The 21,343-nt window shown below is 47.4% G+C and overlaps 1 long non-coding RNA gene across 1 annotated transcript; it reads right to left on the bottom strand.

The window, feature by feature from the left end:
- Nucleotides 1–620: 620 nt before the first annotated feature.
- LOC133748266 (uncharacterized) lies at nt 621–20,890 on the bottom strand. Its single transcript, XR_009864442.1, has 3 exons — nt 20,368–20,890; nt 8,677–8,737; nt 621–688 (listed from the first exon to the last, which is right to left on the bottom strand). It is a non-coding gene; the product is annotated as an uncharacterized LOC133748266 (long non-coding RNA).
- Nucleotides 20,891–21,343: the final 453 nt, after the last annotated feature.

The raw sequence follows: 21,343 nt of genomic DNA, 5'->3' as shown, positions 1-21,343 counted from the left end.
TCCCAAAAGTCAAATATTCCCTTCATACTCTGTCTCCTGCTCTGCGTTTTCCCTCTATAGTGTCCATTCTGGTCCAAATCTTTTCAGACTTTTCAATAACAGCTTTACTGAGATGTAACTTAAAGACTTGAAATCACCCTTTTGAAGCATCCAGATCAGTGGATTTTAGCAATATGCAGAGTTGTGCAACCATGACCACTCTCTAATTTCAGAATGTTTTCACCATCCCTAAAAGAAATCCCATTCTCATTATGAGTCACTCCCCAATCTCTCCTTTCCCCAGCCCCTAGTCTATTTTGTTTCTGTGGACTCAGTTATTCTGGACATTTCATATGAATGGAATTTTTGTGGCTGGTTAGCTTTCAATTAGCAGGAAGTTTTGAAGCTTCCCCCATGCTGTCACTTGTCACTATTGGATTCATCGTTGTGACTACATAACAGCCGCTATATGGATCTGCTGCAGGCTGTTTAAGCATCCATCAGTCACTGCGCGCTTGCGCTGCTTCTACTTGTGGGTTGTGGTGAACCGTGCTGCAGTGAACATCCGTGCACAGGGATTGGGGTGGTCGTGTTTCCAGTTCTCTCCAACACGTACCTAGGCCTGAGCTACCAGGCTGGCCCCCAGGTTAAGGAAATATTCCCAGCAGTCTTCATTGCCATTGCTCTGTTCCCCAGGGAACGGGTTTCTCTGAAATCATCCAACAAAAGAGAGTGACCAATAGTTGCACCCAGTTGATGAGCTAGTACCTGCTTCTCCAAGTCAGGTACAAGCCCAAACACCGTCCCTGCCCCCAAACAAATCTGCAGCTTTGAGTGACTGTGACAGACCTGACCCAGGGACCAGACGCTTCGGTAACTGCACATTAAAAGCAGCTTGGTGCACCCCGGGGAATGTAAGCAGAAATAGCCCCTTTTTTGGGGGGAGGGGCACTGGTTTTAATTTGTAAACAAATTTTTATTTCAAAGAGCTGGTCCCTTAAAATCTATCCTCTCAAAATCTATCAAGAATCTCGGAGGTGGGCAGTTAGCCTTGTGGTTAAGATGCCCGCAGCCCATGTCACAGTGCTTGGGTGGGTTCAATGCCCAGCTCCGGCTCCTGGTTCCAGCTTCCTGCTGGTGCAGGCTGTGGACGCAGTAGTGATGGCTCAAGCAGTTGGGCTCCTGCCACCCTCACAGGAGACCTGGATTGAAGCTCTCAGGCATTTGGGGAGTGAATCAGCAGATGGGAGATATGTGTAGTATGTGTCTGCCTCTCAAATAAAATTTCTTTAAATACATTTTTTAAAAATCTTTAACTATGTCCTTTGGAGGGCATGCATAGGGCCAAGTGGGGGGGTGGTATTTAGGGCACGGAATGAACAATATATAGCGTTGGATCCTCAGCTGTCACCCCCTGCACCCCCCCCCCCCGCGCAGCCGCGTATCTCTAACTGAAGGCTGCCCTCTGCTGGTCACCGGCAGCCTAGACCCGCAGCACCTGCAGCTGAGCTGACTGCTAAAATCCTCCGTTCTCCAGGAGCCTGTTAGAAATTGGGAGAATCACTTCTCGGCCTCTTGGCTAAGAGCAAGTGTAGAAATTGCTGCAATAGATCCAGCTATAACAACACCGAGACCTGACACCTTCCGCAGAGCGTTCCTCTTTTATTTTTTTATTTTTGGTGTTTGTTTTTCCCTTCTCTTCAACAGAACTGGCCCAGTTTCATTCACCTCTAAGCCGCTCTCCCGGGTGATATCTAAGCATTATTTGTGTTGATAGAGTGTCTGCCAAGGCCCTTCTGCTCCTGCTCACTCGGGAGTCGCTGAAACACTTGTCTATGTTGGAGACAGACTAAGGCCATTTGGGAGGAGGGAGTGAAGAACCAAAGTGACTCCATTTTAAAACAATAAAAAAAAAAAAAAAAAAAAAAAAAAAAAGCAGCCTCCCTTTCCCCTAGCAGACCCGAGTCCTTGTAAAAGCAGGCATTCAGGCATTCTGGAGATGTCAAAGCTTACCAGGGACAGCTAGCTCGGTAGACCAAGGACAGCACAGTAGAGATGGTTAAACAAAGTAACTCCCTGAGCCCAGAGCTCCCGGGCTGGAAGCCCCCGCTGTAACTCCCTGTACCCAGAGCTTCCATGCTGTATGTATTTCTTTTTTCCTGCTGATGTAGCCCTTTTTTCCTTTAAAAACTCTCCCAAACAAAGACCGGGGCCCCACTCCTTCCTCCGCTGGGCCGGTTGGTTGGATGGGGTCCCTGTCGCGGCTGGTACTCCCGAATAAACCTTGCTTTTGCAGTTCAGTGTGATCGACTCTCTGGGGGTCTCTGCGGGGATCTAGCGATCTGGGCACAACATATTTTCTGGTGCCCAGCAGAACAACTTGCGCGCTGTCCGCTAATACTTGTTAGAGGCGGTCTGCAGTCTGAATGTGAGGAAAGAAAGACCTGAGCCCCCGGGCCCCAGGGCGTCTCTGTTAGCCGGGCGATCCCGGCGCGGCAGTGGGCATCTGGGGAGCGCAGGCCGCCGCGCCCAGCAGCGGAGCAGCCGGAGGCCCGCAGACCGCGGCCGCGAGAGGGAACCGAGCGGGGCTCCAGGCAGCAACGCCCCAAGGGGCTCCGATTCCCTGAGCGCCATTCCCGCAGTGAACGGCAACCCTTCGCCGCAGGCGGGGACAGGGAATCGGTGGCCTCACCCAGAGGCCCGTGCGAGGGACTCTGCAAGGGCGGTCAGTCAGGGCGGTCAGGCCCCGGCCATTTGGAAAATACGGGGGCAGGGGTGGCGGGTAGGGGGCTGGTGAGCGGGCCAAACTGGAGCAGAGTGACGTAATCCGATTCCACTTGGGACGCCGCTCCTGAAATGCTGACGCGCGGCCAGCAGGGGGCGCTCAGGCAGTGTGAGAACCCCTGCGCGCTGGTTGCCCGGGGCCAAGTCGAAGGACAAACAAAACAATGAAACTTCGTGGTTTCTCTTGGGTTCTGAATCCGGGAAGCCGAGCGGCCTGCTCTCGTGGCCGGCACCTGGCCGGATACCGTCTTAGCTTTCCTGCGTCTGTCTCTCCACCGGACGCCTTGAGTCCTCTTCGGGTGAAGCCTTTCTTTGCGCGGACTCGGCCGGCGGCTCCGTGTGTGACCGTTGTCCTGGTTTTCTCCGCATCTGGGCTTCTGCCTGCTTCTTGCTTGCCGTTTCTCTATACAATCCTAGCCCCGCCCTCCAGTACATTTTAATGGAAATTCTATGGAGATGGATCCAGGTGCAGGCTGAGCTCTGCGAGGTTTTAACATCTGGCAAAAGCTAACATTTTGAATAAACTCTAAACATGTACACCAAAGGTGGCTACTTCTGCCACCTCCGTGCTTCACGCATATTCTCCCGGTCCCCGTCCTCAGGTGGGCTGCCGGAGCCACCCTACGGCTCTTCTCCCGTCCACTGGTTACTGCGGCCGCCCACCTTCCCCAAACCACTGACCTCCAATGGCTACCTCCTTCCTGACCATCCAGACAAGGTCTCCCAGGTCTTTCGGAGAAGCTGTCTACACCAGAACAGGTGTCAGTCTGACCCAGTGTCTTGTTCCTGTCGTCTGAGAATTCTTATTCCAGAACATAGCGGGACACTTAGGATGTTGGGGGAGGGTTGAGGGACTCCAGGTGAGAGAAGGGAGGAGACCCAGCCTCTCATTCTGCCTGAAACGTCTTGTTCTTCAGAGCCAGACGCTCTGGCTTGGTCTGGTCCCCTCTGCCAGAGTTATTATCCATCTGTCTCTAACCCAGCCCTTGGGAAAGATAGACTTTAAATTCCTTTTTTGGGCTTTTAGGTTCCTGAGGAGTCCAGTAGTGTGGCCGACTGTGTGTTTAAGTTGCCAGAACATTCCATAGGAGTCAAGCAGCTCCCCCAGCAAATGACATGCTTTGCCTGGAACCCACAGCGGGCTCATGGGCCATTCTGCTTAACTGGAATCTGTCTCAGGTCTAGGCCCAAATATTGCTGCTCTGTAGTGACGGCGCTGTAACTCCCTAACATCTGCATTTCATGGCTCCTGCCTTCTAATCTACCCTGTCCTGTTGGTGTTCCCATTATTTCTCAGATCCTAGTCCCGTACGTCCCTGTGAAGAAGAGACTAACAGTAGATACCATAGCACGTGATAGTCTTACGTGTCGACGCTTCAGCTTCCTCCTGGAGCCAAGTGAAGGAAAGACAGCAGTGTGTTGTGACCGCATGTGGCTCGGCCTTGCCCAAAACTTGGTAGCTGGGACCGGCACTGTGGTGCCAGCATCCCATATGGGTGCCGGATTCTGTCCCGGTTGCTCCTCTTCCTGTCCAGCTCTCTGCTGTGGCCCGGGAGGGCAGTGGAGGATGGGCCAAGTGCTTGGGCCCTGCACCCGCATGGGAGACCAGAAAGAAGCACTTGGCTCCTGGCTTCGGATTGGCGCAGCGCCAGCCATAGCAGCCATTTGGGAAGTGAACCATCGGAAGGAAGACCTTTCTCTCTGTCTCTCTCTCTCTCACTGTCTGTAACTCTACCTGTCAAATATTAAAAGGAAAAAAAAAAAACTTGGTAGCTGTTATATTTCCCAGCTCTGAACCTTACCGGGCCAAGCTGGGGACTAAGGTGGTGAAGAGCAGGCAGACAGGTAACGTAATGCGATTCAGCATTTAAAAGCACCTACCACATGCTTGCCCTTGCCAGGCCTTGGCTGAACAAGGGCTGAACAAGTCCCAGGCTCTGTGCTCCGGGAGTCAGTGCTTCTATTGGGCTGACCTATTGTGTATTGGAAGAGGCACAAAAATGAGGCTGCTGCAGAAAACCCCCGTGTTGCAAAGCACTAACCTCATCAGGCAGCTCCCTCTGCAGTGCAGTCTGTAAGCTCTGTGACTTCCAGAACCAGAAAAAAAAAAAAAGAAAAGAAAAATGAAAGAAAGAAGGTTCTATTACCATCCAAATTAAGCTCTGCATTACTTTGGAAAGTAACAAAGCATTCCTTCCTACAGACACGGCTCCCAAATTAGACATTTTATGCTTGTACAGCTGCTCACATGCTAGTGAACGGAAGATGGAAAAGTTTCTTTGTTAGGAAGGGAAGGAGCTAGGTGCTTAGAAGGGAGAGGGGAGTGCTGGCGGAGAGGGTTGCGAGCCAGAAACCGAGCGTATAAAATGGCTCTCAAATGATTAGGTCTGGGTAAGTGTAGGTTCAGGGGGCCCATTATGGTAAGTATGTAAAGTATACTTCCAAGTGGAAGCTTGGTGACTGGCTGCACTCCACCTGTAATTAGCAGGAGCCAGAGAAATAGCATACATGCCGACGGTGTGTCTTGAGGTCAATGTGAGGTCCAATTTTCAGGATTTGACCTTGGGTGAACATTAGAATGTGTCGCAAAGCATGGCTGCACTCTTAGGGCGCTTCCTGAGCAAACAGAATCTTCACGTTCTGAAAGGCTGCGGTAGAGACAGAGGCGTGACCTGGATGAGCTGGTTTCCCAGGTGCCCTTCTAGACTGAAACGGGTACGAATTTATCCAGCATCACAGGCCCTAGCAGCAGCTGGGGAGGAATGGCCAGGTGAGGGGCCCGTGGCCCTCCACTGCCCATCTCCCACCAACATGGCAGGGACTCCCATCAAGCCGTGCGTGTATCGTTTGTTTCCTGAGCTCGTGCCTCAATGTTCACCTTGCAAAGAGGGGAGTCGTCTTGGCACACGAGCCTTTGTAAAGCCCTCGTTCCTGCAAACTCTGTCTGTAGCACTTGGCATGACCACTAGGACTCTCATGTTTCCACATGAGCTGTCCCCAGCTTATCTCTGGGTCTCTTCTAGAAGTCTTTAATTATTTGGTGGTGATGTCACTTGAAACACAGCCTTTTGGGCAGCCATTTTCACAGCCTGGCTGGTGGGAAGGAACAGAAACGGGAGCTGGAACAGCACAGGATGAGGAGGTGGAGAAATCCAGGTGCAGCCCAATAATCTCTCCCCAGAGGCTGAGGGAACAAGGGTCCTACCTGCAGCACACAGGGCCCCAGGGCCAAGCGAGAGGAGAGGAGGGCTGAGCTGGACGCTGTCCTGCTCTGGGCCCTGCAGCCCCAGGGCGTGACCCTGAGGAGCGTGTTGTCCGGCTCTGCCCAGATGAGCTGTTTGGCCCTGGGCCACTCTGGGTCTTAATTTCATTGTCTACAAGAGGAAAATATTGGAGTAGTCACTTCTAAGTGTCCTATGAGAGGGCTTCAGAAAGCTCATGGAAAGTGGGTATCATGAAAAAAATCTGTCCATGGATTTCAAAATGTTTTTGCATCAAAATAAACATCTTTTCATTGCATTTTTTAAAAAATATTTTACTTATTTATTTATTTATTTGAAAGGCAGAGTTATAGAGAAGCAGAGGCAGAGAGAGACAGAGAGGTCTTCCATCCACTGGTTCACTCCCCAGATGGCCCCAACAGCCAGAGCTGGGCTGATCCAAAGCCAGGAGCCAGGAGCTTCTTCCTGGTCTCCCATGCAGATGCAGGGGCCCAAGGACTTAGGCCATCTTCTACTGCTTTCCCAAACCACAGCAGAGGGTTGGATTGGAAGTAGAGCAGCCAGGACTCAAACTGGCACCCATATGGGATGCAGGCACTGCAGGCAGCAGCTTTACCAGCTACAGCACAGTGCCGGCCCCTTTCATTGCATTTTTCACAAAGCTTATAAGTCTTATATTTTATCTTCCTGTATGGTCTTGTGTTTGAGATTTAAATATTAATGATACCTTTCACCAATATGACAGTTTATGTCTTATAAATGCTTTCACTTACTTATCTCATTCAATACCCACAACCACCCTAAGAGATGAGCTGAGCCCAAATTATTCACCCCATTTTGGAGATTAAGAAACTGCAGAGTAGGGAAGTTATGCAATATATTGTCCCACAGATTGCAAGTGGAAAGCTGGGTGCCAGCCCGGTCTTCCTATTTGAGCCTAATTCTTCACCTGCCTGGAGGAAGGTTGGGGTGGTCAAATGTGCCTTTGAAATCAGACAATTATGGATGCCATCTCCAAAAAAATGAACTTGAGGTTTTTAGATGCCTAGAGTTCAACATGGAACCAATGGTATAACCCTGTGACCTCGGCTACTCTTATGAACCCCTCAAGTGCATGTGCCTCACTTCTCTGACCAACTTCCAGGCTCCTTAGAGGTTCAGCCAACTGTTTCTCTTCCCTGCCAACCCCTCCAGCAGGTGTCACAGAGTCAAGCACATAGCAGTGGGATTCAGTGCCAGGAAGAGGGAACGCAAAGTCGGAACAGAAAACAAGGAAGTGAGACAGACGTCTGTTTCCATGCCTGACCCCTGGCCTATGCCTGGACTCCATGTTCTGCTTCCACGCTCTTCCCCACCCCTGAGCACCATGCAGTGTCTGGTGGCAGCATAGCAGCAGCAACAGCAACCACCTCCTCACTGGTTTTCCAGGCACAACAGGAGCTCACAGAGAGAGAAACAGGAGGCCATGGCCTTGTGGAGCCGTGCCCAAGGCAGCTTGATTTAAGGAGAAGGTAGACCTGCTGCCTTGGCTGGGGTGGAGAGGGACTGCTTTGGGTTTAAGTTGAAAGAGAGCAGTGGTGCTGGAGCGCAGAGCATCCAGAAGCATCTTGCAGAAGGATGTCAGTGACATCTGGGTGATAAGGAGAGTTACAGAGTTACAGAGTCACAGAGCGTGGTCTTACACTACCGTCTGGTGGTGGGAAGGAGATGGGCCTGGGAATGCATCAACAAGACTAAGCCCAGGGCCTGGATGGGTGCTCGGACCACATGCACACACTTGGCACCAAGCCTCAGGGCAGTCTTGCTGCGTCTCCCTGGACCTCCACCCTCATCAACAACTATGACCTCCATCCTCACATCAGGAACTGCGGGAGGGAATGCTGGGTGATATCTAGGTCCCATATGGGCCTGTCCTCTCTCCACTATCCTGTATCCCAAGACCTCACTTTCCCAGATTTTGTGAAGAAGGAAAAAGAGTTCAGAAGTTGGAAGCAGGGCCACTCCCAATAAAATGAGATCACCCACACCCTAGGGACTAACTCAGTTGAGCTCCACTGGCCAAAATCTCATTGAATCCCACCAGCTGGAAGAATCTGAATTCCGGCCAATAGAGGGCTCTCTCTGCTCCCTTGTGGATACCAATGATTCCTCTACGAGAAGAGTCCTAGGATGATAGAATACCAAACTCTCAGGGAGCCCCGAGATTCTGTATTGATCCAACACCTTCATGGAGAGAGAAGGGAACTGAAGATTATGACTGTGTCAAGTGTCCAAAGCCCTCCATCCCAGGAAGTTAGTGAAAGAGGCTGGACTAGAAACTGAAAAGGTTTGGCTGAATAGCACACTAGTTCTTCTCCTATCTTACCACTAGGGGAATCTGAGGAGCCAGGAAGAAAGGCCTGAATTTGCACCACTCCTTTCTGGAAACAACTGCACTTTAGGAGACCCCTGTGTTACAGCCAGCCCTGTGGACTCTGCCCCTGTCTCTCCACATCTACCCCAACTATTCTGAAAGGCTTCTCCCTACCAAGCCTGCCCTCTCCCACCAAAACCAGTGCCTGAGCCCATCCTAGTGGACTGCTGTTTCTTGTGTTTCCTCCTGGAAGAGGGGGTTATGCTAAGTCAGGTTCAAGTGGAGCACCTTGCACAAATATTTCATAAATGGTCCATGAGCAAGTAGTAAAAGTCTCACCTCTTCTACCAGCCTCCTTAACTCACCACTTCCGGAAGCATCCAGCAAATTTGCACTCAACCTATGAATCAAAAAAAGTCAAATGAACAGATGTTTATTGAGTTAATATTGGAAAAGTGAGGTACCAGGTAATGAGCTCTATACAAAGACAAGCCTGCGTCACTGGCTTCAAAGGACTCATCAGGCTAATTGAAGGAGATCAAGCAAAATGGCATTCAAAATAACTTTCACAATTCCATGACACAAATGACTATGTGCAAAATTATTGGACTAAGGATCAGCGCTGTGGCGTAGTGGGTAAAGCACTGCCTGCAGTGCTGGCATCCCATATGGGTACCAGTTCGAGTCCTGGATGCTCCACTTTCGATCCAGCTCCCTGATAATGTGCCTGGAAAAGCAGTGGAAGATGGCCCTACTGTGGGAGACACAGAAGCTCCAGGGGAGACTCCTGTGGGAGACTCCCATGTGGGAGACCCAGAAGAAGCTCCTGGCTTCAGATCAGCTCAGCTCTGGATGTTGCAACCATTTGGGGAGTGAACCAGTGGGTGGAAGATTTCTCTCTCTCTGTCTCTCTCCACTGCCACTGCCTCTGACTCTCTATAACTCTCTTTTAAATAAATAAATAAATCTTTTTAAAAGTTACTGGAATAGGGGCTGGCACCATGGTGCACTAGGTTAATCCTCCGCCTGCGGCGCCGACAACCCGTATGGGCACCGGGTTCTAGTCCCAATTGCTCCTCTTCCAGTCCAGCTCTCTGCTGTGGCCTGGGATAGCAGTGGAGGATGGCCCCAGTGCTTGGGCTCCTGGACCCGCATGGGAGACCTGGAAGAAACTCCTGGCTCCTGGCTTCGGATCAGCACAGCTCCGGCCGTTGTGGCCATTAGGAGAGTGAACCAACAGAGGGAGGACCTTTCTCTCTGTCTCTCCCCTCACTGTCTGTAAACTCTACCTGTCAAATTTTTTTTAAAAAGTTACTGGAATAAATCATGAGAACCACTGGTCAACAGAAGACTGTGCACTGAGCAGTCCAGGGAAGTTGGTAGAAGAGGAAGAACTGGATCAGGATTTTAAAGAATGGGAAGAATTATAGAGGTGGAAAGAAGGGAAGAGTTTCAGAAACCGACAGCTGTGAAAAAAGACATAAAAGCTGAGAAGTCCGTTGAGTAACAATCATCAGGAAAGTAGATGGTGCTTGTCATGTGTCAGCACTCAACATTAATTCTCTTGATTCCAACTCAAATCATTACTATTATAATCCTGTTTTTACGGTTGAGGAAACTGAGGCAAAGAGAGGTTTAAGGGATTTAGCTGAAGCACAGCTCGCGAGCAACTGAGTGGGAACTTGAGGCCACAGACTAGACACTCAGCCACTGCTTTGTACAGCTTCTCTCCTTTTGGCTAGAGGAGTTGATTTGTTGAAAACACGTATTGGATCTTGCACACACCACGTTACAAAACTGGCCCTTGATTTTTTAGGTCGGAGGGAGCCACTAAGAATTTCTAGGCAAGAGAGAGGGTCTGCCACGTGGTTAGACCTGGAGGAAGCTCCTGGCTCCTGGCCCATTGCAGCCATTTGGGGAGTGAACCAGCAGATGGGAGACTTCTCTCTCTCACTGCCTCTACCTCTGTAACTCTGCCTTTCAAATAAATAAGTAAGTCTTTAAAAAAGAAAGAAAGAAAGTGGGTCTGGATTAAACTGAGATACATACAGGAAGTAAATCCAAATGACATATTCACACAGGGGGAAAAAATAAAACAGAGACTGTTAGCACACATTTGTAGATCCCCTTGCTTTTCCTAGAGGGCGCTGCTTCCTGTGGCCTCTTGGGTCTTACACTACCAGAAGATCAAATCCGGTCTGCGGCATCAAGGAAATAACAGGAAGAGAAGTGGCCCTCAAGTCTCTCCAGGCACGGGCTCCAAAGGCAGAGGCAGAGCCAAGCTTGAAGCCCGCTGCATACATGGAGGGAGGAGACCTCGGGAGAGAGCAGGAAGGAGTGGAGGGGCAGATGACAGCCAGGAGCACGGGAGAGGCCCGTAAAAGCATTCAGGGCCTCAGGTGTGCAAGCCAGCGATACCTTAAGCATCATGAAATTAAAATCCGGAAGGAAAGACAAGCCAGCTGGTTCCTCGATCCGTCTGCAACTGCAGATAACGTCTTCGTGAGCTCCTTCCCTCTTTCTACATGCTAAGATGGAAAGTCCTTTTCATGTACACAATGCTTTTCTTTTCCTTTAAGACTCAATTGCACTAATGTATTCCATCCTGGACCATGGAGCTGAACTTGTTCTTCTCAAGGTCATCCACGATACGTGGCCGCACAGTATAATGAGTGTGGGAAAAACCAAGGAAGGGGGCCTCTGAAGGAGCCATAATTGAAACGAGAGCATTTTCCCCCAGGAGCTGTAAGCACAAAGGAGCCTGCTCAACCCAATGGAGTGACAACGTTAAGTAATTTGATGAATCCTGAGCAGAGAGTAGATGGCTGTCTTGGATGAGGTTTTGGGAACAGTCACAGGAGATGCGGCATCATCCTGTTCAGATGGTCTGCAGGGACTATCGGGTTTGTGTGAATATTGTTCGGCCCCTGAGTCACAAAGCATGGATTGTGTGGCTGATCTCAGCCTGAGCTCCCAGTGAAACTATGTACTGACTCTTGTAAATGGTGGCATTCAGTACAGGCATCGCCCCAACTGATGGCCACACCTTCATGACTGCACTGTGAGAAATGGACTCCAAGTCTGAGTTCTGAGCAGCTGTTTTGTGTCCACCCAGAGGAAAGCAACAGCTCTCTGATGAAGGGGTGGGGTGAGAAGGAGTTGCTAACGCCATTCAAACACCATTCTCTTGAACATGTATTTTTGCTTGGATAATGAATTGACTTATTTGTATTAAAATGAGGGCAAAACTACATTCTAAAGAAAAACCACATGTTGCCTTATAGACAGCCTCTATTCTGTCACATGCTTGGCACTGACAAACTGAGGCTGATGGTGGAGCCTGCCTCTCTTCCCAGCTGCTGCTACTTGGGGGGACTTAAGCCCTGACAGCAAGGCACTTCCGCCTGGGGCTGTGCATGAGTTGGGAAATAAGTTGCAGCCGCAGTTTCAAGTTCTAAGAATAAAACAGATGCTTCTAGGTTTCTGTGTTGACCCCTTGACATCCACATCTGCAATCTTACGCACCAAGAACAACCTTAGTGGGGGGCCGGTGCTGTGGCGTAGCAGGTAAAGCCACCACTTGCCATATGGGCACCGGTTCAAGACGCGGCTGCTCTACTTCCGATCCAGCTCTCTGCTGTGGCCTGGGAAAGCAGCAGCAGATGGCCCAAGTCTTTGGGCCCCTGCACCCATGTGGGAGACCCGGAAGAAAGCTCCTGGCTCCTGGCTTCGGATCAGCACAGTACCGGCCATTGCAGCTAACTGGGGAGTGAACGGCAGATGGGAGACCTCTCTCTCTCTCTCTCTCTCTCTGCCTCTCCTCTCTGTGTAACTCTGACTTTCAAATAAATGAATAAATCTTTAAAAAAAAAAAAAAAGAACACGCCTTTGTTTTCACGTGGCCCAGGTTCTCTCTGTGGCAGCCCTCCTAGTGTGTGGGTGAACTGTTATCCTGGTCCCCTTGCTAGGTTTGACTTAACTGTCCTGCCAGGAACTCTGCCTCTCCCTCCAGAACTACAAATTCCATCCAACTCTCCTCCAGCCATGTCCCATCTCCCTGTCAGCCAGTGTTTTCAGTGATGCCAGGCCAGAGAATGGCTGTGCCACAGCACAAGGCACATTTGCTGTATTAGACCCTCACGTTGATTCCTGTTCACTTAGTTCACTGTCTCTCAACCAATGATACTACTCCTTAGGGATGTGTTGGACATTTGAAGGGGTACTTTTTGTTGTCACAATCATCGGGAGTGACACTGGCAACATTTACTGAGAAGGATTCAAATTATCCAATCATGCAAGGCACAGGCAACACAACCAAGAACACCATGTGTCCTGTGTAACCTTCTAAAGTCACACTGAGTGTTTGAATGAAAAACTTATTTATAGATATCTGGGTGTGGAACTCAATCCCATTTTACTTGGAAACATAAGTTACATTTTAATAGACACTGATTTTTCCATAAACGCCTTCTAGGCATTTTTAAAACAACAGTCTACTGTACATTTCAGCAACAGTAGTCAATTTCAGAGAAGTTCTTCACTGACAGTAACAGGGCATTTGTGCAACCAGCACACCTGTCTCCATTTAATCTTGTCTGTCACATTCACTCTGATTTCAAAGCAACTACTTTCTTGTGTTTTCTAACTCATTATCCCCAAGAGTTAACATATTCCAATACACATTATTTTCTTAGAACTGATTCTTCCTTACCAATGTTTTTTCTTTATTTTTATAATTAGGAAATGATATTGAGTTTTTTAGACATGTGACTAGGAGGTTATATTACTTCTTAATTTCTCTTCAGAAAAATAAAAGGACATAACAAAGCATTCATTGAAAGTAGGCCATTGGGGCTGGCCTTGTGGCACAGCAGCCTAAGCCATAGCTTGTGATACCAGTATTCCATATGAGAGCACTGGTTCCAGTCCCAGTGGCTCTGCTTCTGATCCAGCTTCCTGCTAATACAATTGGGAAGGCAGCGGGAAGATGGCCCAAGTGCTTGGGGCCCTGTCACACATGTGGGAGATCTGGATGGAGTTCCTGCCTCTTGGCTTCAGCATGGCCTAGCCCTGGCTGTTATGGCTATGAGGGGAGTAAACCAGAAGGTGGAAGATCTCTCTTCCTGCCTCTCTCCCTCTCTCTGTTGCTTTCCCTTTCAAATAAATAACTCTTTTTTAAAAAGTAGGCTGGTGGCTGGCATTGTGGCATAATGGGTAAAGCTGCTGCCTACAACTCTGGCATCCCATATGGGAACTGGTTCAAGTTCTAGCTGCTCCACCTCTGATCCAGCTCCTTGTTAATGGCCTGGGAAAAGCAGCATAATATAGCCCACATGGCTCCTGGCTCCTGATTTTGGCCTGACCCAGCCCAGGCTGTTGCAACCATCTTGGGAGTGAACCAGTGAATGGAAGATCTGTCTATGTCTCCTTCTTTTTCCGTAACTCTTTCAAATAAATAAATAAATCTTTAAAAAAAATAGGCTGTTGAGTCTGATAGGGTTGAGAGTCACTGGCCTAAGTGGATCCTTTGGTACTGTCTGTTGAGAGCAGAAAGGGACTGACAATGAGGTCGTATCCCTGGGAAACAGCCATGCTGCCTACCAAGAGGTCTCATGGGTAGTATCCTTTTGAGCAAGTAATCACTTTCCAAATTCTACATTTAACTCTCACTAGGCTCTCAGAAGTTTTCAGGATCCTAGGTCACTCAGATCAATCAAATCCATGAGCCCAGCCTCCTGGCCAACTTTGCAATTCTCAGTGGGAAACATGTCTTCCCGGGACTGAGGAGCCTGCATTCACTGACCAGGGCAGTCCACTTTAGGATCAGAATATCGGGGGGGTGGGGGGTGGGGGTGGCAACAGCATGTGAAGATGAATGGGCACCCGGGATGCCGGGGAGAGATCACAGGGGCCCTCCTGTCCCACAGCAAAGCCTGCTTTCCAGCAACCAAGCAACCATAGGGCACAAAAGGCAGGGTCTCCCTTTTGCACAGTGCTTGGGTGGGCACTGCCAAGTGATGACTTCTTGGGTTTTTATTTACTGTAGTTCAAGCTGACCACCTCCCCTCTATCCACCTTCCCCACCCCTACCTCCCTTCACAGCCTTCCTCCAGGCCATGCACAATGCAACTGATTAAATGTCTTCCAGTAAATGACATTCACATTCTGGACCTGCCTCCCTCTGATTACAATCCAAATCACCTGCCTTGATTGCGGTTTTATCAGGTCCACCCATTTCAGAGCTGGCTAATCACAGCCATGGTGTACGCATTTCACTAGTTCAGCTACATGGTGACCTTCTGTCCCACATCTCCAAATTCATGGTGGGCAGCGGTTTCCCCAGTGTTGCTTCCATAAACTGATATCAGCTATAGGGTTGAGACATTCTCAGACTCCCTTGTTGCACTGTACCAGCCTTTACAACCAGGACCCTCTCCCTGGCTCTTATCTCAGTTTGGTAAAGCAGGGGAAAAAAAAAAAAAACAGGAGAGAAGATGTATAGATAGACACATCTGTAAGAAGGGGTAAGAAACTACCTTGCAACCCATCTTTTCAGAAAACTCGACAGTGAAGACAATTCCTGAGAGAGTGAGCCGAGGGCAGCGAGAGTCTCAGGAGAAAAGACACATTACTGGTAACTCCTGTGGGGAATGGGAGAGGAGGGGCGATCATCAGCCCATGTGTCACCCTGGGAGAAAGGTGGGACTTAAGATTGATTCAAAAAGACGGCCTAGAGTGCCCTGCAAGATCAAAGAGTTGGTGGAATCAGCTCTACAAGTGAGGATTCACCTCCCTGCCTTAAAAATTCAACAGGAACTCTGAGGCTCACACAAGGTAGAAGTTTCCACTTCTGGGAAAATGCATGACCCATGCTCCACGTGGACTATGAAAACTAAACAGTGGCCCCAGTCTAGGGAAGAAGACCTGCAATTGAAGTAGGGTAAGACTGGTGATGAGCTGGCCATGTTTTTCCTTCAGGAAACTCAGGCTGAACTCTTGAGCAATCCCAGCCATGAAGGTGGGCTTCACTCACAGACACGGTGAGCCCCAGAGCTGACCTCTAGTTTTGGCTCCAGGAGCAGGGACGGGTCTCCCAGTGCCCAGAGAGAAAGGCGGAGAAATGCCTTGCTTTCTCCGTTCTCCCACACTATCCCCTGGGACATCCCATGGTGACATAGCAGGATCAGCAACTTTGGTGACACTAGGGCCTGTGGGAGAGAGGGGAACCTACCCCTCAAATCAGTGCGGCTCCAGGATGTGGGATGAACGCCCAGTGCTTTTTTTCCCTCTCTCTGACCCCTGCCACTTGACCCTTATAAGAGGTGTGTGTGCCACAGAGTGAATAAACATGACCCTAACCTTCTGGTTGGAGAGTCTAAAAGGGGGCTCCAGGCAACCAGAATAGTGAGGAACTTGACACTAGGGACTTCAAAAAATTAATAGAAAAAAAATGCGCATTTTCCAGGAAGTTTTGAGAGTCTCACATCCAAGGGGTGCAGTTAGGGGAAAAGTTGCTCCAGGGTTCATTTCCAAGTGGCATACACATGGATCTGACCCTAACCAGCAAACCATCGACTTTGAGAACTGAACTACAGGGTAGACCACTGCAAAGGTGCCAAGCTAGCCACTGAGTGGTACCCACTGAAGCCAGATTTGAGAAGCCCTGAATACTCTCTGAAATCGGAAATCACAAGCCCTCTTGAAATATAAAAAGCCAGAAAGTCTGGCAAAGAAATTGCAGACAGGAAGAAGAAACAAATGGAAATGTTAGAGCTAAGATACCCCAAAGCATAAAACTAAGTAAGAATGTACTGAATGGACTCACAGTAGAACAGAGATGACAGAGGAGTGGAAAGGAACCTGAAGACAGATCGATAGAATTCACCCACAGTGAAGAACAGAGAAAAGAAAGGCTTTAAAAAATGAATTGAGCTTCAGGGACCCTTAGGCTGGTAGAGAGAGGTCTAGCACTGATGTCACCAGAGTTCCACGAGTAGGCAATAAAGCCTGGCACAGAAAGCATGTTTGAAGAAAAATGGCTAAAAATTTCCCTAATTTGGCGAAAGACATAAATATACAAACTCAAGGAACTCAGCAAACTTCAATAGGATAAACTCAAAGAGATCCTACTCAGACATATTATAAGCAAGCTTATAAACCAGTGACAAAGAAAAGCAATTGAAGGTGACCAGAGGAAAATGACATGTTATTTATAGGCAAGCAATAATTCAAGTGAATATGGAATTCTCATCAGGGACTATGAAAGACAGGACACAGACAGCAACATTTTTGAAGTGCAGGAAAGAGAAACATTTGTTAAACCACAATTCTATGTTCAGTGAAAATATTCTTCAGGAAGAAAGGTAAAATAAAGTCATGTTCAAAAGAGCCAGCAAACCTGCTCAAAAATAATTGTTAAAGGAAGTCATTTAGACAGAAGGAGAATGATACTGGAACATCAGGAATGAAAAGAGAGCAACAAAAAATGGCAAATATACAAGAAAATTGAGTAGACCATTCTTTTCATGAGTTTTGTAAGATATATTTGATGGTTGAAAACAAAACATGAAAAAAATCTATAACTGAAAAGTGAAAACATTACATATCAAAAATGTGTGGATGCAATGAGGCCATTTCTTGGAGATTTACAGCATTAAGTGCTCACATCAGCTAGGAAGAAAGTTCTCAAATCAGTCATCTAAAGTTCCCACCTTGAGAAACTAAAAAAGTACAACTGAAGTAAACCCAAAACTAGCACAAGGGAGGAAAAATCAATGAACCTGAAAACAGAACACAAACAGAAAAACATACTGGGGTAGTACATACACGTGGTGCAGTGAATACACTGCCGCTCGGGAAGCTCACATCCCACGTCAGAGCGCCAGTCTGAGTCCTGGAGACTATTTCTGACCCAGTTTCCTGCTACTGCACCCTGGGAGGCAGTGTGTGATGGCCCAAGTGCTTGGCCCCTGGCCCCCTCGTGAGAGACCTGTATAGAGTCTCAGGCTCCTGACTTTTGCCTGGCCTACTCTTGGTTGCTGTCAGCATTTGGGGAGTAAATCAGCAGGTAGAGGACACCTCTCTCTCTCTCTCTCTCTCCCTCTCTCTCTCTCTCTCTGATGAAAATAAATAAATGTTTTGAAAAACAAAAAAATATATTAGTGAAACCAGAAGCTCAATGAAACTGATATATCTTTTTTTTTTTTTTTTTTTGACAGGCAGAGTGGATAGTGAGAGAGACAGACAGAGAGAAAGGTCTTCCTTTGCCATTGGTTCACCCTCCAATGGCCGCTGCGGCCGGCGCATCTCACTGATCCGAAGCCAGGAGCCAGGTGCTTTTCCTGGTCTCCCATGGAGTGCAGGGCCTATGCACTTGGGCCATCCTCCACTGCACTCCCGGGCCATAGCGGAGAGCTGGCCTGGAAGAGGGGCAACCGGGATAGAATCCAGCGCCCCAACCAGGACTAGAACCCAGTGTGCTGGCACCGCAAGGCGGAGGATTAGCCTGTTAAGCCACGGCGCCGGCCAGAAACTGATATATCTTTAGCCAGACATATGCGTGAACACACACACACGCACACATAACCAGCATCAGAAAAAATGAAATAGGAGATATGACTACAGACCTTGCAGACGTGAGACTAATGAAGACGTACTACAAACAACTCTACACACAAAATTAAACAACTTAATAGTTTATGAAAATTCACAAACTATGAAAATCACCAAAAATGGACTAGATAACCTTCATAGATAGTACTAGTACTAGTAAAGAGATTAAATTCATAGTTTAAAATCTTCCAAAAAGGAAGACTCTAAGCCCAGATGGTTTTACTACTGAATTTGCCAAATGTTGAAAAAAGAAATAACACCATTTCTATACAATTTCTTCCAGAAAACATAAGAAGATGGAATGCTTTCCAATTCATTTTATGCAGCCAGCATTTTCTTGATGCCAAAACCAGACAGATAGATCTAACAAAGAAAACTTGAGACCAGTTTACCTCATAAACAGAAACACAAAAATCCTAAGGAGATGCTAGCAAATTGAATCTAGTAATATATAAAAAGAATAATACAGCACAATCAAAACAATTTATTTTAGTAATGCAATATTGGTTCAATATTTTAAAATCATTGAATCTAGTATATCCTATTAATATAAAAAGATAATATGAAGAAAATGGAAAGTCAAAGAAACCACAGATTCAGAGAAAATATTTGCAAGACAAAACATATATAAAATCTGACAAAGGACTTGTATTCAAATATATAATACAAAGAATTCACAAGACTTGACAAGGACAAATTGGAAGGAAGATTTGTGTGGGCATTTTATCAAAGATGATAAATTGACAGCCTACAAGCACATAAAAAGAAGCCCTAAATCCTTAGACATTTGGTAACTGCAAATTACAACTACAACTTGTTGACAAGGGCAGCTGAAATTAAAAAGACTGACAAAACTAAGCCTTGGTGAAAGTGGAGCAACTAGAATCCCCACACATTATAAGCAGGGATGCAAAATGGGTGGTCACTGTGAAAATCAATTTGGCAGGTGTTTTTTTTTTTTAAATAATCATCTCTTAATTCTGTTTTTTTGCCATGAGTTTTTTTAATATTTATTTTTATTTGAAAGGCAAAATTACAGAGACAGAGAGAGAGAGAGAGAGAGAGAAAGAACTAGAGAGATTCTTCCATCCACTGGTTCATTCTCAAATGGCCACAATGGGCTGGGGTGGGGCTGGCTGAAACCTGGAGCCTGAGACTCCATCTGGGTCTCCAACTTAGGTAGCAGGGGCTCAAGTACTTAGGCCAACTTCCACTGCCTTCCCAAGCATATTACCAGGGAGCTAATATGGAAAGTGAAACTGCCAACTCGAACCAATGCAGGATGCCAGTGCTGCAGACAGTGGCTTAATCCATTGCACCACAGTGCTGGCCCCAGTTTGACAGATTTTAAAAAGTGAAACATGAAGCTGGCACTGTGTGCAGCGGGTTAACGCCCGGGCCTGAAGTGCAAGCATCCCATATGGGCTCCAGTTCGAGACCTGGCTGTTCCATTTCTGATCCAGCTCTCTGCTGTGGCCTGGGAAAGCAGTAGAAGATGGCCCAAGTCGTTGGGTCCCTGCATCTGCATGGGAGACCAGGAAGAAGCTTCTGGCTCCTGGCTTTGGATCAGCCCAGCTCTGGCCGTTGGGGTCATCTGGGGAGTGAACCAGTGGATGGAAGACCTTTCTCTCTCTGTCTCTGCCTCTCTGTAACTGCCTTTCAAATAAATAAATAAACCTTAAAAAAAAAAAAAAACAGACTGCAATACTGTAAGGAGGCATGTTGTCATCACCAGAGTAACCACTACAAGAATTTCCTGTGACTATAATAAAAATAAAAATGGGATATGGAATGAAAGCAGGATATGGAATAACAATATTTTCATCATCCAAAAGGAAGCAAGAAATAAGAAACGAACAAAGTACAACAGGACAAATAACAAGATATTATACTTAAATTGTGTCGTTGAATATCATCCAATTAAAAGACAAAGCATGTCAAACTGAGTTTAAAAAAAAGCAAAACCCTATTTTAGGTAATTTACTAGGCACACATTAGAGAGAGGTGGAAACTAAGAGGGTGATTTTCCATACAAATACTAATGAAAATAAATCCAGTGTGGCTCTATTAATCAAAGTAGACATTGAGGTAAAAAGGATTGCTAGAAATTAAAAAAGGAACATCCCATAGTGATAGAAAGACATTTAAAATATTATCTATTTCTGTCTTCCTTTATTATGTTACATACTATAATTATCTAGTAATAAAATAACAGCTTTCAGGAAAGACGATGCTTCCAAAATGCCTTGTCATTTAAATACAACATGAAGAAAGCAATTTTTAAAAAATTATTGCCCATCCATGCAAGACATTAGACTTTTAAGAGTGACACCTTTGAAAATGTTAAGACTATTATATTTGCTTATCACCAAAGCTCTTATTTGTGCCAATAGAATTAACATGTGTAAAAATACTCACTGTATCTGTCCTGTTTAATATTCTGTTTCTGTTTCTTCATTCTTCTGAACTCGGGGATAATGAATTCACTAGGAAAACAGGAGTTAGCAGGGACTGCTAAACAGACCAGTTTCCATATAGATTCATGAATGGTTCACTGCTGCCTTATGTCCTCACAAAAGTCAGACATTACTGCTTTTTCTTTTTTTAAATAACTTCACTGTAGCTTCACGTTTAGGTTTTTTTTGTTTTGTTTTTTTTTTCTGGATACATACCCAGTTGCTAATACACCCTTAAACAGAAAACCACGGATGTAAAGGTATAGCGCTTCACACAGAGTTCAGATTCTGCAAGTATTTCTCACCGAACTCCGAATATCATCTTTCAGAGGCCACTATGACCCAGCGAGGTGCTTTTGCCCATAAAAACCCTTCTGATTTTCCTAGTGAGCCGGCGCCGGAAGTAGAGACGCTCTCTAAACCCGGACCCTGGAGCTCGTCCGTGAGAACACGGGGGAGGACAAACGGGACCCGTTCGCTGTAACAGACAGCTGCCTGTGACTTGGAACCCAGCGCGGTTAGGGTCAGGCCTCTCCCACCCTCGCTGTCTCCCGGGCTGGCCAAGCTCAGACGCACTGTTACTGTGCGGCACACGGAAGCTGGGGGGGAGGGAGTGGGGCCCTCAGAAGCAGCCTGTGTGGAGTAGACAAGCAGACAGGAGCAGGAGAGAGCTGGGGAGGCCCATGAACCCCCCAAGCCTCTCTCTCGCCTCTCCTTCTCGCCCTCTCCTGGGAGTCCCACAACCCAACTGGAAACTGGAAAGCAAGTTGGGCCACAGGAGGAAAGGAGTGGTGGTGGCGGGGGTTGGGACGGGACCTAGAGGGGGTAGGGAAGGCACCCAGTCCGACACTGCTGTACTTGTGTAGAAATGAGCTTCCCAGTTCTGCCGTGAACTGTGTGCTGTGTAACCTTGTGGAAATCGCTTAACTGCTCGGAGC

This window comes from Lepus europaeus, chromosome 2 (genome assembly GCF_033115175.1).
Source record: "Lepus europaeus isolate LE1 chromosome 2, mLepTim1.pri, whole genome shotgun sequence".
Classification (NCBI taxonomy): Eukaryota; Metazoa; Chordata; class Mammalia; order Lagomorpha; family Leporidae; genus Lepus; species Lepus europaeus.
Note: the sequence above shows the minus strand (reverse complement) of the source record. Positions and strands in the feature narration are given on the sequence as shown.